Raw genomic sequence first — 15234 nt, 5'->3', positions numbered from 1 at the left:
GTGACCACTTACCATCAGGTGCGCCATATGCTCGTCCGCCTTCCTATTCTATAAAAAAAATATACACGTGCGATATATTTCGCTACGTCAATGAACTACATGTGACTAATGCGAATTTTTTTAGTCATCCGATAGCGTTGACGGTAACTGCGATTATATGGGAATGAAAACAGCGCCAACTAGTGACAATAATCGTAATTCTATACACATTGCAATAAACGTCGACGATATCGATTAAAAAAAAAACTCACACGAGGCAAACAGATCCTAAGACTTAATTATAAAACTGCAGTGACAGTTTATTTTTTACTTTTTACACACAAATGACGTTAAACGTTATGACGTCATATGACGATCGGTAAGGTCGGACTGGAAGACACGCACGAATTATTTATCAGTTGTCCTACGGATGACGTATTAAGACCTAATATTAACAAATAAAGAAAAATAATTAACTGCGTCTTCGTTCAGGTCAATGGCAGATAAGAATATTGTCTGTATTAAGCAACAAATACTTTTAAATTTTAATTCTTGCTATCTATTATTATTAAGTATTTAGATACAGTTTACATACAGATTATGTATTATGTATGTAATCATAGAAACTAATATGGTTTTTGATTTTGTTTAATTTATACACGAAGACAATTATTTGTGTTTTCCAGAAGACCCTTTTAGGGCACCGATTTGGAAGCAAACGACCGAATATACATACAGGCCCAGGAAAAAGAACGTGTCGTATTTTCCGTGTTGCGTTTTGGTAGAAATTTTTCAAAGGTTTCTATCTGCATCTGTTATTACTAATAACGGTAAAACAGACGATGTGATTAGACGAGGGAAAGAAACGGAGCGTCGGACTTACTACGAACAGATTGATTGACGACATTGTCAAAATCGCGAGTCGAATCATTTGTGCTACTCCGTGAGAACTCACTTCGTATCTCACTTATAAAATATCACAAACATACGGTGATACGTTACTTACATGCAAGCATCACTTATACGCTATAATCATTACTATACTCAATGTCGTATATTTAAATTTCTGACATTTTGCGATCGTACTCTGTGCAGTTTCAAGAATGTCTTGCGGAGAGTGAAGTGCAACAGTTTGGATGATAATGTATCATTATTATAACACATAAATTCGTGTAATGTCATTTACAATTTCAATATATGTAAATACTCAGTATCATTCGCTTACTCTAAGCCTATGATTATGAGGTCAGCGCAGTTCTTATTCATGACGAAGAGGTTAGACGCCTTACCTCCTGGGGAATAATTTTACTGGTGGATTGGTTTCCCGCCATAACTTTTAAATAATTGATGGAATTTATAGTGGCGTTTGTCAATTCCTTAGCTTTTAAGACAACTACGGAATCTCATGAATTCTATAAAAATATGTAGTTAGGCGTAGTCGTAGACTAAAACGGGGTTCACGACACTAAGTTCTAATTATTACTCACCGAGAACAAATACAAGTGAGGTCACTGACTTCACATTACTTATTCTGAAGGTCGTGACCCCAAACCGCCTGAGAAATTATATAATATTTCAACAGACGATAAATTCGCGACTATTATGAAAAAAAGGAAACGTTGTTCACTTCAAGTAATTGTGGCTGCGACAGCATGCGCAATTTAAGTTCAAAGAATGGCAATCAATTCGAATTTGAATTCCTTTATTCAATATACAAGCATTACATTTACTTATTGTAAATACTTTGACCTGAGAAGAACTGGCAAAAGAAACTCAGTTTCTATTTTCCACCGAATCTCCCACAGCGTAATAAATACCTCCTACGTTTATATGAGGATGGAGATTTTTTCACCACATCGCTCCAGTGTGGGTTAGTGGATAATTATAAAATAAAATCACAAAACTTTTGTTTTTATATTTTAGCTATATAAATACATTATTGAATAATGTGATATAGACATATAATGTAATATATTGTTTGAGTGCTACAGTTTTATTCTGTAAGAACTCACTTCGCACTTCAGTCGTGAAATGTTCATAACCGACTTTGACGGCGTTACGCTATTTTGATGCGTATATCATTATAGTCAATATCGCATATCACTTTCTGATCGTGTTCTGCGGTGAGTTACCATTTTGTTTCTACGGATAAGTACCTGTTATCAAATCTGGTCGTGTAGGATGAGCCGCTCTGAGCTCGTTTCAAGTCCGTAAGTTCATACGTTTAATATATAAAGCTTAACTGCCTCGTTGGTCTAGAGGCTTGATATAATGCCGCAGTCCCGGAGGTCCTGGGTTCAATTCCCAGGTCGGGCCAATAAAAAGTTATTGGGTTTTTCTGTCAGAAAATTCTCAGAAGTGTATACACTCCAGTGTCTCAGAAAGCACGTAAAGCAGTTGGTCCTGTGCATGAACTCATTCTGGTCGTGCCGTCCCATCGATTATGAGAGTTAGGAAATAGAGAGTGCACCTTTGTTTGCGCACACCCTTGTGCACTATAATATGTCCTGCGCAGTTGGGTTATCTCTCTTGAGATTGGCCGCCGTGGCCGAAATTGGTCTGGAGGACATTATTATTATTATATAAAAGATAGGCTATCGGTGACATGTTCGTCATACTCGTGATAAATGTATATTAATGGCCGGCAACTGTTGTTTTCGAAAACAATAAGAGAGTGCATTACGATATAAAATAAATTATCTATAAACAACTATCGAAGCTTATGTAAGTTATATACAATATGCATAGCAAATATGTGACGTCATTTGATTTTTATAAACATATTCGTTATAAAGTAATATAATATAGTTTCATTACATGAAGTCGGAATGGTGGAATTCTAAGCCGTGGAACCGCGAAGCGGACTAAGCTCCAAACTTACTTAAAACCTGAAGTCTGTGCCGAACTGTGGAATATTTTCAGGCGGTTATTTTTTTATACATATATCACATAGGGTTTACAAGACCATTCGACCAGTCAGTAGGATTTGTAAGCGGTTTATTCTTTTCATTTGCATGTAAAATAAACAGAAACATGTGGATGCTTCAGAACGGAATGAACTCATAACTTTCTACTTATGGGGAATTCGATATGAATTGGGACATTACCATACTGTTAGTTTTTTTAAAAGAAGAAAAAACATGTCCTTTTTTTTTTACTGCCGTACTATCGAGTGGTCCTCCTTAACTCTATAAAAGGTATCGTCCGGTCAAGTGACGAGGAACTTCTGAGTGCAGTCTGCTGACTCGGCTGCTTTAGACATGCGCAAACTTTACATTGATAGTTCAAGAGGTTCGTGAACTGTATTTTAAGTAAGCGTTATCTCACGACCTCTTTGTCTGTTCCTTGTTCACACTTTTTAATAATGGGAAGACAGACAAGCAAATGTGCCACCTGATGGTAAGTGGTGGCCACCGGCAGTAGACATTGTTATAAAAGTCATATGTTGTGGGAACCTCAAATGAGGCCGACTAAGATGTTATGTTCCTTATGTCAGATATATACATATAATTAATATATCTTGTACCTCTGGCTTAGGAAAGGGATATTATTTTTTTCATCGACTGGTTCCTTATTCTATACCTAAAGCTTGAAGGTATCGAGTTCATTGTGACATCACTTCTTAGACAGACCATAACCTTTTTATCGGTGAATTTGTAATGCTTTTGTCAAATTACTTTTAAATTTATTACCATTCAGGTTCAATTCATCCAGCGAATAGCTTATTTGTGACAGAGATTATGACAAAACCACGACTTTCGCTGGGATACCCTATGTGCACAAATGAAAGCGCAGCACACGTCATGCAAACTCAATGCAAAACAAATATTTGACATGACAGTATCCGAGCCCGCGATTAGCCAGCTGCCCTGACGACTTAGCAAATTGTCCGTCTAAATTGCATTACTCTCGTCAGCTCCGTCGTAGTAGGGCAATAAATAAATATGAAGTCTGCGACGTTTCTTAGGAGCGATGTACGATCGAGTGGGAACAATGCGCCGAGTCTGCAGTTTGTGACGCGATGGACTGACACCCCGAGTTCAAGAGGAGTGCATCATCGATCTGTATGTTTGCGCGCGGACTTAGTTATGAGATCATGTTGAAAGACACGTGCCTTCTCAATAACTAGAACTGGACGGATGACTTGATGTGAAGACGGACTTCGATGACGGCTAATAAGAAGCCAAGCAAAATCTAAACATACAAGTATTCATTCAAGTACCAGGTTTCGAAAATCCTCGCAGGAAGGATTTTTATTTATGTAATATTTATGAATGAAACGTCACTTTACAAGATTATATTAAATACCAAGATTCTTATTTCCCACGAAATCTATCTGTAGATGACATTTTACCTAAACTATATCCTAGATTAGTTAATCAGTTAGGAGTTGCTTTGCAATTTTTCTATATAAACTTATTCTTAATAATAAATAGAATTCTAATACAAACAATAAAATTCTTTTTTTCTTATGACACTTATGCCACCTGATGGCATTGGCAGTGTAAAAAATATTAACCGTTCCTTTCTCCGAAACGCTCTGCATCTTCAGATAGTTTTGTGTTATTAAGTTATTTAGTGTAAAACACTTAATTCGTATTTAAAAAATTCAATATATATATATATATAACGGTGGTATAGAATACGTGGGGCAATTCGTTGTCGGAGCCGTTATCAGACGTGTTGTAGGCGCAAAGTAAAAGTTCAGTCTCGTCCAACTGTTGTTTATTTGTTCGCTTACAATCGATAATCACAAAGTAACAATTAACCGCGCCGATTAAAGTGGTTGGAAACGCAGCAAGTTCGATACAAGAAGACGACCGTTCGCCCCGGAGTTCCTTCCGTCCATTCACAACTCATTATTCATTAACTGTCAAGTGGGCACTCTGAATTCCTGTATCGACCTTACTCAAGCGTACTACTTGACGTTTCCTATAACCGCTTATAGACGGCGTTGGACTTAAATCATGGCGTCTTATCTTTGATTCTGCGACATATATATATATATATATATATCTGTAACTATAGCTGTATTTGTACAATTATGTTCAGATATATAACAATTAAAACGAGGTTATGGAATTGTTTAAAATAACAAAAGCGTTAATCTCTTATCACATAAGCCGGTACAGTCGGCCGCATAACGAGATATTTAGCACGTGTAGGTTGTTATTGCAGGCAGGTTGATAAACATAGCACAGCCGTGACCTAGACAAAGATGAGCGTCATTACACGTTTTCACAACAATAGTACAACATTTCCATACCTCGATTTACAAAACTTATTCATGTGTCTGTACTATGTAGTGTTCTAACTACAAGGTAATGTATTTGTTTACGTTTTGAATGAGGCATGAACACGGTGCACTCGGGATCTATTTTGTTTGAACAAATGCGACACTCGATAAAGCAATTCTTTCACAGAAACCTAAGCAATTGTTTGTGTTATATTTACTTAATATTAACAAATCATAATTTTAAAAATTAAAATGTCGAAAAAAATCATAATATTATTTATTCCTGACACCTGATGGTAATTGGTCAACAACGTCCATAGACATTGGCATTGTAAGAAATGTTAACCATCGCCAATGCACCACCAACCTTGGGAACTAAGATGTTATGTCTATATATTATATATATTTTTTATATAATTACACTGGCTCACTCACCTTTCAAAACGGAACACAACAATACCAAGTACTGCTGTTTTGCGGTAGAACATCTGATGACTGGGTGGTACCTACCCTGACGAGCTTGCACAAAGCTCTACCACTAGTAGTTACTCACGTATACCAAATAAATAGCAAAAGTGAGTTTATAGATTTATATACCAAATCTGAAAATTAACAAAAACTAACTCCAAGCCTTTTTAACACCTATACAATCTTGTGTGAGTAATAGGCCTTGTTTATTAATATTTTTTTAACATGAGAATTTTTTTATTAATTGGCAATGTATTATGTATATTGAATAAAAAAACTATTACACGTGTCACAGGCTACTTTATTACCTTCAAGAAGGAATGGAGCGGAACATGGTTGTAAGTTTATTTCATTCGATTATTTTCTTGTAAAACGATGATTGAAAATGTTTCTAATTACTTGAATAAAAAATATTACGATTAATTTCGAATTAAAATTTAAATCGACATTGTAATTTACCAATCATTAGCTATCATAAACATTAAGATCATATTTTTTTTATTCCTATTTTATAGTTCCAAGGCTGACTTGTGTTATACTTCGGCTATTTATATAATACCTTTAAAATCATACCTGAGTTATACGAACAAGCAAAAATGTTTACAATCAACGTGTATCACATTAAGTGCAATTATCTGAGTCTGACAGTTTAATTATTAAAAACGAAACGACCCCTGCACCTTTAGATAACTTTATCAGACAAAACTTGCTCCAATTATAGTTGCTCAGGAGATCCGTGGAAGGAATTAAACGGATTTTTAATTTAATTAATGAAATTATTAAAACAATTAATAATAAGTAAGTAAGTTAATTCTACTTATTCGTACCATGATGATAGATACTGCTGTCTACCTGAAACGTTTAATAACGTAATGTAATAACTTTAAAATTATTAACAAAACTTAATTATTGTATTGAAATACTAAAAAAATAATATTTTTATTTTCCATAAGAACGAACGTAGAAAATTTTCATTTATCCGTATTGGCTAATGATTATGATATGATAATTTTGACCGAAACGTGGCTAAACGATACTGTATATGATTACGAAGTAATTGATCAGAGATATAACATATTTAGGCGTGATAGATATTCCTCCTCATTTTCTTCTCACAAAAAAGATGGGGGCGGCGTAATGATTGCTGTCTCTAAGAAATTTAAAGTTACTTGAAAGTATGATTGGGAGGCGGCGTGTGAGGACTTATGGATTAGTTTGAAAATAGGAGGGAGCAGCAGTGTTCATATGTATGTTGCCTACCTACCACCACCTTTAGATGGGAATTATGTTGACACGTTTTTATATAACTTATCGCGTGTAGTAACGAAAGTAAACGAAAAGTCATCTATTATGTTGCTGGGGGATTTTAACTTAAGTGACGTATTGTGGGAGTACAATGCTGAATCTATTTTTCTATTACCATCGATTTCCGATGGTTACCTAGTAAATAGATTTGTAGACACCATTACATTCAATAATCTGTACCAATGTAACAGTGTTTTGAATGAAAATAGAAAAATGTTAGATCTAGTTTTTTCTACTGACCCAGCTTGCATAGCTATTTCCAAAGTATCAGCACCTCTAGTACCGTCTGACATTCATCATCCCCGTCTCAAAATATTAATTCAAAAGTCCTCATATGCCACTGTCAAGTATAATAAAATCCTAAGATACAATTATACAAAATGTGACTATGAAGCGCTGAATTCTGCCTTAGAAACAATAGTTCGGACAGTTATATGGTTAGGATGCTGGGATGTTAACGAAATGGTTGAAGTATTTTACTCGAAATTAATGTCAATTATTCATGAATTTACTCCAGTTAAATTGCCGACGAATGAGAGATTCCCTGTCTGGTATTTCTTATCCCTTATTAAAGCTCTTAGAGAAAAAGCGAAATACCATAAACGATACAAAACTTACGGAAATGAAATGGATAAACTTAGTTACACTTTGTTACAAGAACGATGTGAGGCTTTGGTAATAGAATGTTATACTAACTATATAAATAATACACCTAATAATTTACGTCGAAATCCAAAGTATTTTCGGTATTTTATTAAAAGTAAAATGAGTAACTGTATTTCAATTCCCAATGAAATGATCCTAGGAATCGATAAAGCAGTGGGCGGGCAGGACATAGCTAACCTTTTTGCCAAGCATTTCCAGAATACATATAATTTAAGCCGTGAATACTCGGTACTGCGAACACCAGATGTTACTAATCCATATGGCAACGTTATGTCACTCAGTAAATTGTTCGTAGAAGAAGTCGACGTTTTGAGATGTCTTCAGTCTTTAAATACGAACAAATGACCCCGTCCTGATGGATTACCTCCATTATTTTTGAAAAAATGTGCAAAAAATTTGTATAAGCCCTTAACCACAATTTATAATAAGTCGTTAGAGACGGGCATATTCCCGTCTATGTGGAAAAAAGCTCATTTAATACCAATCCACAAAGGGGGTGATGTAGGTGATGTAACTGCTTATCGTCCTATATCATTACTATCTAATTGTGGTAAGATACTTGAGTCAATTGTGCATAGGGAAATACTAGGCCATACACGTAAATATATAAATTGTAATCAGCACAGCTTTTTAGCAGGTAGATCAACAGCATCAAATTTAGTGTCTTATGTATCGGTAATTGCAAATGCCTTAGACAAGAAAAAAGAGGTTCATTCAATATACACTGACTTCAGAAAAGCGTTTGATGTTGTGAACCACCGGTTATTATTGAAAAAAATTGAACACATGGGCATTCATGGTTCGTTGTTGAGATGGGTTGAGTCTTATCTACAAAAACGTTCACAATTAGTTAATATTTGTGGTTTTAAGTCCGCAGAAATTGAGGTAGCTTCAGGAGTCCCTCAAGGATCACATTTAGGCCCTTTACTGTTTTTAATCTTCGTAAATGATTTATGTATTAATATAAAATCGAACTTCAAATTTTATGCTGATGACTTGAAAATTTATCGCGTAATAAATGATGATTTAGATAAGCTAATATTGCAAACGGATATAAACCACATTTGTGACTGGTGCCACACAAATCAAATGTACTTCAACCCCACGAAATGTTTTTACATAAAATTTTCTCGCAAGATTATTTCTGATAAGGTGACATATTATATCAATAATAATTCAACTATCCAAGAAGTAACGAGCATACGTGATCTTGGCGTTATACTTGATAGTTCACTAAGCTTTAGGCTACATATAGATCATATAATAAAAAAAGCGTCAAAACTATCTGGATTTATTAATAGACAGTTAAAGATATTTAAGCAATCGAGTGTTTCTATTGTTTTATTTAATACCTTTGTTCGAAATATCCTGGAGTACTGCAGTGTAGTGTGGAGTCTTTGCTATCAGGTGCACATAAATAGACTGGAATGTGTTCAAAAGAGATTTTTATATCACCTTTCTTACACCGATAATAAATGTCTCGAACTGAAATCGTATGCACAGAGACTGAATATTTACAGAGCAAGCTCACTTTACACTCGAAGGAAAATAAATGATATAATCTTTCTATACAAGTTAATTCATGGACTTATTGACTCGTCCGATATTCTACAATGCATACAGTTTTCCATTCCTCGCCCATATAGTCGCATCCGATATTGTATGACCTTTTGTCTTCCTACCTCTAAAACAAATGTACTTAGCCACTCGCCTTTATACCGCATGTGTTTCTCTTATAATAGTATTCGTTTTAATTATGATATTTTTACCGACAGTTCTATAGCCTCATTGAAAAAAAGTTAAAAAAAACTGTTTCGATAGATTAAATTATTTAGCTGTTAAAAAAACTTATAAGCTTAGGTTGTTTTGTTGCTGTCACAGACTAGACGCTTTTTTCGCACTTAATCAAAAACGTATGTCGTGTCTACATCAAGAGAAATGTAATCATTTGAATTTTTTGATTGCCATTTTGTTTTGTAGACCTATGAACATAAAATAAATAAAATATCTACCAAGTCATAATCTAATCTTATAAAATCGTTTTTCCCGACTGAATATCAACGGAAAGCAAAAACTACTGTACGTAACCTACCTTCCAAATTCCAGCGTTCTAGGAGTTCTACTTTATAATGTAAGCAGCCGCTAAGAAAGGCTGTTTGGAAGTTTCAATTTTAAACGGGCAAATGGTCCTCCCACTTTGCATGAATATTACCTCTAAGAAATCGGAACAGGCAGCTAGTCAAGTATAATTGTAAACTTGGGTTGATCCATTAGTCTGAGCTGGATACGAGTACAGAGAAAGATAAAAACATAACAGCCGCTAATGTCCTATTAAAAGAGAGGCTTCAACTCGTCATAAAATAAAGTCGTCGAAAATAAGTAAATAAAAAGTCCTTGCAATGTTTCCCTATCACCAAGTACGAGATGATCTATAAGCACAAGCCAGGCACGTGAAATTCTTGCACGGATATTGATCCTCGATTTTTATTTGAGATTCTCGCTGAGCTTTTTGATCAGTGACAGTGATTTTTGGTGGCCGAGACGCTTGTCACTTCTTATGGTGCTGAGAGTTAAAATCTAAATCAAAATATACTTTATTTAAATAATAACTATTAAATCGTCATTTTACACGCTTAATTTAAATTTAATGTTTGCACCGAAAACCAAAAAACCGTCAGTGAAATAACATAGTTATACTGCATGGAAATCAATGAATGCGAAATCCAAGCCCTTACACCATCTATATAATCTTGTACTACCTACAGAATAACATGCTTTGCTTGTTAATATTTTATAAAAACGGACTAAAAATTTATTTATTGTTATAAGTAAAACAATAATCTTTTGATACCTACACATAAGAGCGCGCACTGACACATAACAGAAGTAGTATATCTAATAATATAACTCTGTAAAGTTTTATTGTTGTTATCGTTTTTTACACTATATACCCGTTACTCAACTTGGCTTATGGCACATATATCTGGTCTCTCATCATATAACGTTGTATAATTTGAAAAAATAAATAAATATATATTTAATCGTAATATCGTTTAATCTTATTTCCATTTATCTAGTTATAAGATGATGATTACGTAATTAATATCATCTCCTGGACACATGACCTTGCATTCGCCAAACACTCTTGGCGGAATGATGCACAATTCCGTATGGAAACAGGCGATACGGGGATCACAGGTTCGGGTCAGAATTCAGTCAAACAGTGCACTGATTGCGAGATTACGAATTATTATGTAAACAATTATTTCGGATTGACATACATATACAACATTTATTTATAAAACATTTGCGTCATAAGGATATGTTTTCTTATTCGATAATATAGATTTTTATAATCTGTGAAAAATATTGTAACGATTTGTGCTTTCGCGATGTATATATATATATATATAAGTCGTGGTAACGAGCTCATTAAATAAAGTCAGTCAAGTCACATGCGTATCCACCAATCCGAATTGAAGCAGTTTGGCAGAATATGCTCCAAGCTCTCTTTTCGAGAGAAGAGGACACCTATCTCAGCTGAGCGACGTTTACAGCCTGTTGCTGTTTGTGATTTCAAATCGAAATGAATCTGATAGTTAGTTTTTGAATTGGATTGTGTTTTTCATTAACAAAGGTTATTTCTCACTAAAACTACGAGGACAATAGCTGTAACAACAAACGACAACTATGCATTTTTTTATTAAGTGAACGTAGGAAATATTAACAATTTCTTGGGATCTATCCAATCCCTTCCGTGCCTTCTCCGCTAGTGGCTGCTCTACCCACCTATCCAATTATTATTCTCTCCTTTATCTTTCATCCGATCAGAGCATCAATAATAACTCACGAATTAATCATTCCCAAATAAATTAAGTACGTAGAGTATTTTCTTAGGGTTATGTCTAATTATATTATTATCACCAAAAGATGACGGAAGCCATGTGCAAACGTCAATGTCGATCTAGTTCGCATATGGTGATAATTTTCTAATAAAATAAATATTGTTTGTTTACCTCGCTATTGAATGGAGAGACTCGTGTCGGTAATAAAATTTTATTGCTCACTAAACTCGACATCAGACTTCATCCATGTTCAATCGTTCGGATCGAGAGTGGTAGATAACAAGTTCCTCTACGATCTCACGTTGGCACAGCTGGATAAATGAAGGTTTAACTTGTATTCCACAAGTACAGACTTCTCATCTGTGTTATAAAAAAAGGTAATTCGCATATACATGTCATTTGTAATAACTTGAACCAGCTACTACTGTGTATTGCTGAATATTTCAAGTAGAACTTTTAAAAAAAATATGTTTTCGTTTATTATCTCAGAACTATTATTACAGTTTTATTAGCGGGGTTTTTTAAAATTGCATTTTTCTATTGTATAAAATACCTCTAAAAAAGGACGAATAACCTTTCTTACGAACTCGACTATCATGGAGTGAAATTTAATTTATTAAATTCGAAAGAAATTATGCAATGAAGTACAAAATAAAATTAATCGAATTTCGTAACAAAATGGTTTAATTTTTATCAAAGTACATACAAAGGAAACTAGTAATAAAAATAAGCATAAAAATGTTTTTATCGTTAGAGACGTGAAACAGAAATCGTTAGTCTGAGACAGACTGATTTTCAAAACCTGTATTTGGGAGTTTTATTCCATAATTATATGTCTGATATAATTATTTATAAACAAGTATATAATCGATTTCAAACAAAAACGATATCGCGCATTCAAACCCGGGCAAGTACTACTAATTTTTCATGTGCTTAATTTAATTTTAAGCCGAGATGGCAAAGTGGTAAGAACGCGTGAATCTTAACCTTAATTTGTGTTTATAATTCATCTCGTGCTTGACGGTGAAGAAAAACATCGTGAGGAAACCTGCATGTGTCTGGTTTCATTAAAATTCTGCCACATGTATATTCTACCAACACACATTGGAGCAGCGTGGTGGAATCAGCTCCAGACCTTCTCCTCAAAAGAGAGAGGAGGTCTTAGCCCAGCAGTGGGACATTAACAGGCTGTTACACATCAACCAGCACACGCGCGTTATATTATTAACTTAGACATAGACTTTTTTTTAAATGCTAGTACATACATAAAGATATAATTACTATATAATATATTAATAAAAAACAACTCAAATTTTGTAAATTCAAATAAAAAAAAAACAGTTCTAGAATTTGTTTTTTATTTTGCTAACCAGTTTTAATTTTAATTTTATTTATTATTTAATGCGAATAATTCAGGAAGCCTGTGTCGAGTCGAGCAGAGTTCCGCATGCGAATTAGACGAATAATAATTTACTAGCGTCTAACCAACATTACACGCTTAATTTTAAATGAATAAGAGTGAATTATTTTCTTGGTATTTTCGAAAATAATCGACATATAATTATACATAAAAGATCCAACGAACTGAGGTAGCGAAGAGACGAACTAAATTAATTTTCTACAATATCCATGCATTCAATTTTTTTTATAGAATAGGAAGGCGAACGAGCATCTGGGTCACCTGATGAGAAGTGGTCACCAACGCCCATAAACATTGGCATTGTAAGAAATGTTAACCATCGCTTACATCATAAATGCGCCACCAACCTTGGGAACTAAGATGTTATGTCCCTTGTGCCTGTAATTAAAGTTTTATATATTGTTTCAATTATTTTTAATATACGAAGACAAAAAGTAACTAATATATATAATCAACTTTCAACTTTTTTTTTTTTTTCAAACTTTCCGCGTGCGACGCCGCGATGCGTGACGTTAGTTTATTGAGACACGTGTAAGGATTAATTAAGATTGTATGATACAACGAGTACAATTTACGCGAGCGCGAGAGACGAAAAAGCGGATACGGTAAACATTACCGACTTTGTAATAAATAACGTTAGTAACAAACCAAAAACAATTTGAACTATACAGGTCTTTGTCTATTGGGGTGCATGTCAGTCACCTCTACGTGGTGCACCCTGGGCAACGGGGTCGACCAGCAATCCGATGTTTTTTTTTCCGGATTGCTTGTCGATCGCGGCTGAGATTAACGCGGCGGAAGTGTCGCGGGCCGCTCCTGGTACTTCTCTGTTGCGCAGAGTAGACCAGCGAGCGGCTTCGTGGCAAGTAGGAAGATAACGCGGTCCTTATGGGCCGCCGGAGAGAGATAGGAGGAGTTGGTCTCCGGGGTTCTTTCGGGCTGTCGGAGACAGGAGGAGGAGTAGAAGGACGAGGGAGAGGCGGGTTCGCCCAGTTTCGGTGTCGATGCTGAATGGACAGACTTCGGTCACCGCCTTCACAAACTCGTTACCCCATCCAGGCGCCAGCCTGTGGTGGGACCGAGGGCCTTGCCTTCACCGGCCGGGCCAAGAGGAGAAAACCTCAATAAAAAACAACCGGTGGGTCGCTCACCCAAAGCGACGGCCGCAGGTGGGGTCGCGGTGGAGTGCTAACTCGTTCCCGTAACCCCGCCACCATGCGGTGAGACGGAAACGAGGAGGTTTAAGTTAGGTTAGGACGGTGGCCTTCTGCCCCGTGAGTCCCACATACCCGACCCGGTCGTGTCCGGGCGGGAGGCGTAAATGCCTTTCCTCCTCGAAAAAAAAGGTCTTTGTCTACTGTAGAGTGAGCTACCACGCGTGTACGCTAACGGTGTGATCATTGTTTCGTCACCCTCGTGGTCCGCCACGATCCCATAGATACAAGATATCAGGCGACGAACCATTTCATAACATATTCCAACTACAAGAGGTGTAAAGCCAAACGAAACAACTTTGACATTAAATTAGAGCGATGTCATTGGAAATCTTGAATAATCTGTTATATTCCTTAGATTCGTAAAAAGACCCCCTTAGTCGTATCTTGTTATGAAAGTTAAGTTGAAATTTTGCATTATAAATACATATTATTAAGAACTGCTTGTAGTATAATATAGCGAAGATATACTTTCATGTTTTACTAAATTCTCCAAGTGAATACTGAAAATTACTTAACGTAATTTTTTCGCCCGTACTGGGATTGCACCTCAAGTACTCGGTATCTTTATAAGCTATCCACTACACCGAGGAGGTAGCCAGTTAATAATTTATATACAAACATATAGATCAAGTAAGCGGACAGAAGTTACCTGCGCTATCATAATGACTATTTATTGAGATAGTTACACCATCAACTTGTCACTAAACACATAAAATTAACAACTCAAACAGATACTCTTACTAAGTGATACGTCTTTAAAGGCGTAAACAACATTAACCATTACAACAAAAAATAATATAAACCAAACTAACCTATATAAAAATTGAAAAAACAAATTTTAACTACTAATACAACAGAATTAATCAAATTAAAAAAAGTAACAAAATTATTAGATAACATATTATAAAACCAAAACAAGTATAGTATTTATACACTATAGGATCGATTAATGAGTAGAATTATAAATTATTTTAAGTATATATTGGACCTTATATAGAGAGCCGTGGTAGCCAAGTGGTAAGAAGACAAAGGAATCTTAACCGATGACTCCGAGTTCGAGCCCGGGCTTAGTGATGTACAACAATGAATTTTTATGTA

The 15234-nt window shown here is 35.2% G+C and overlaps 1 protein-coding gene across 3 annotated transcripts in view; it reads right to left on the bottom strand.

Annotated features, from left to right (window-relative positions):
* The window catches only part of LOC126775821 (serine/threonine-protein kinase D1), a 74450-nt gene that overhangs the window by 20122 nt on the left and 39094 nt on the right, over window positions 1-15234 (bottom strand). Inside the window, exon 1 of one of the 3 annotated variants that reach the window (XM_050497929.1) lies at window positions 9007-9067. The exons of the other annotated variants lie outside the window; for them this stretch is intronic. The gene's annotated coding sequence lies outside the window, so the exon portion shown is untranslated. Of the gene's footprint in view, window positions 1-9006; window positions 9068-15234 lie in introns of those variants that run through there. 3 annotated transcript variants of the gene reach the window in all.

This window comes from Nymphalis io, chromosome 19 (genome assembly GCF_905147045.1).
Source record: "Nymphalis io chromosome 19, ilAglIoxx1.1, whole genome shotgun sequence".
In the NCBI taxonomy this organism is placed as follows: domain Eukaryota; kingdom Metazoa; phylum Arthropoda; class Insecta; order Lepidoptera; family Nymphalidae; genus Nymphalis; species Nymphalis io.
The sequence above is the reverse complement of the archived record's forward strand: the minus strand, read 5'-3'. Positions and strand labels throughout refer to the sequence as shown.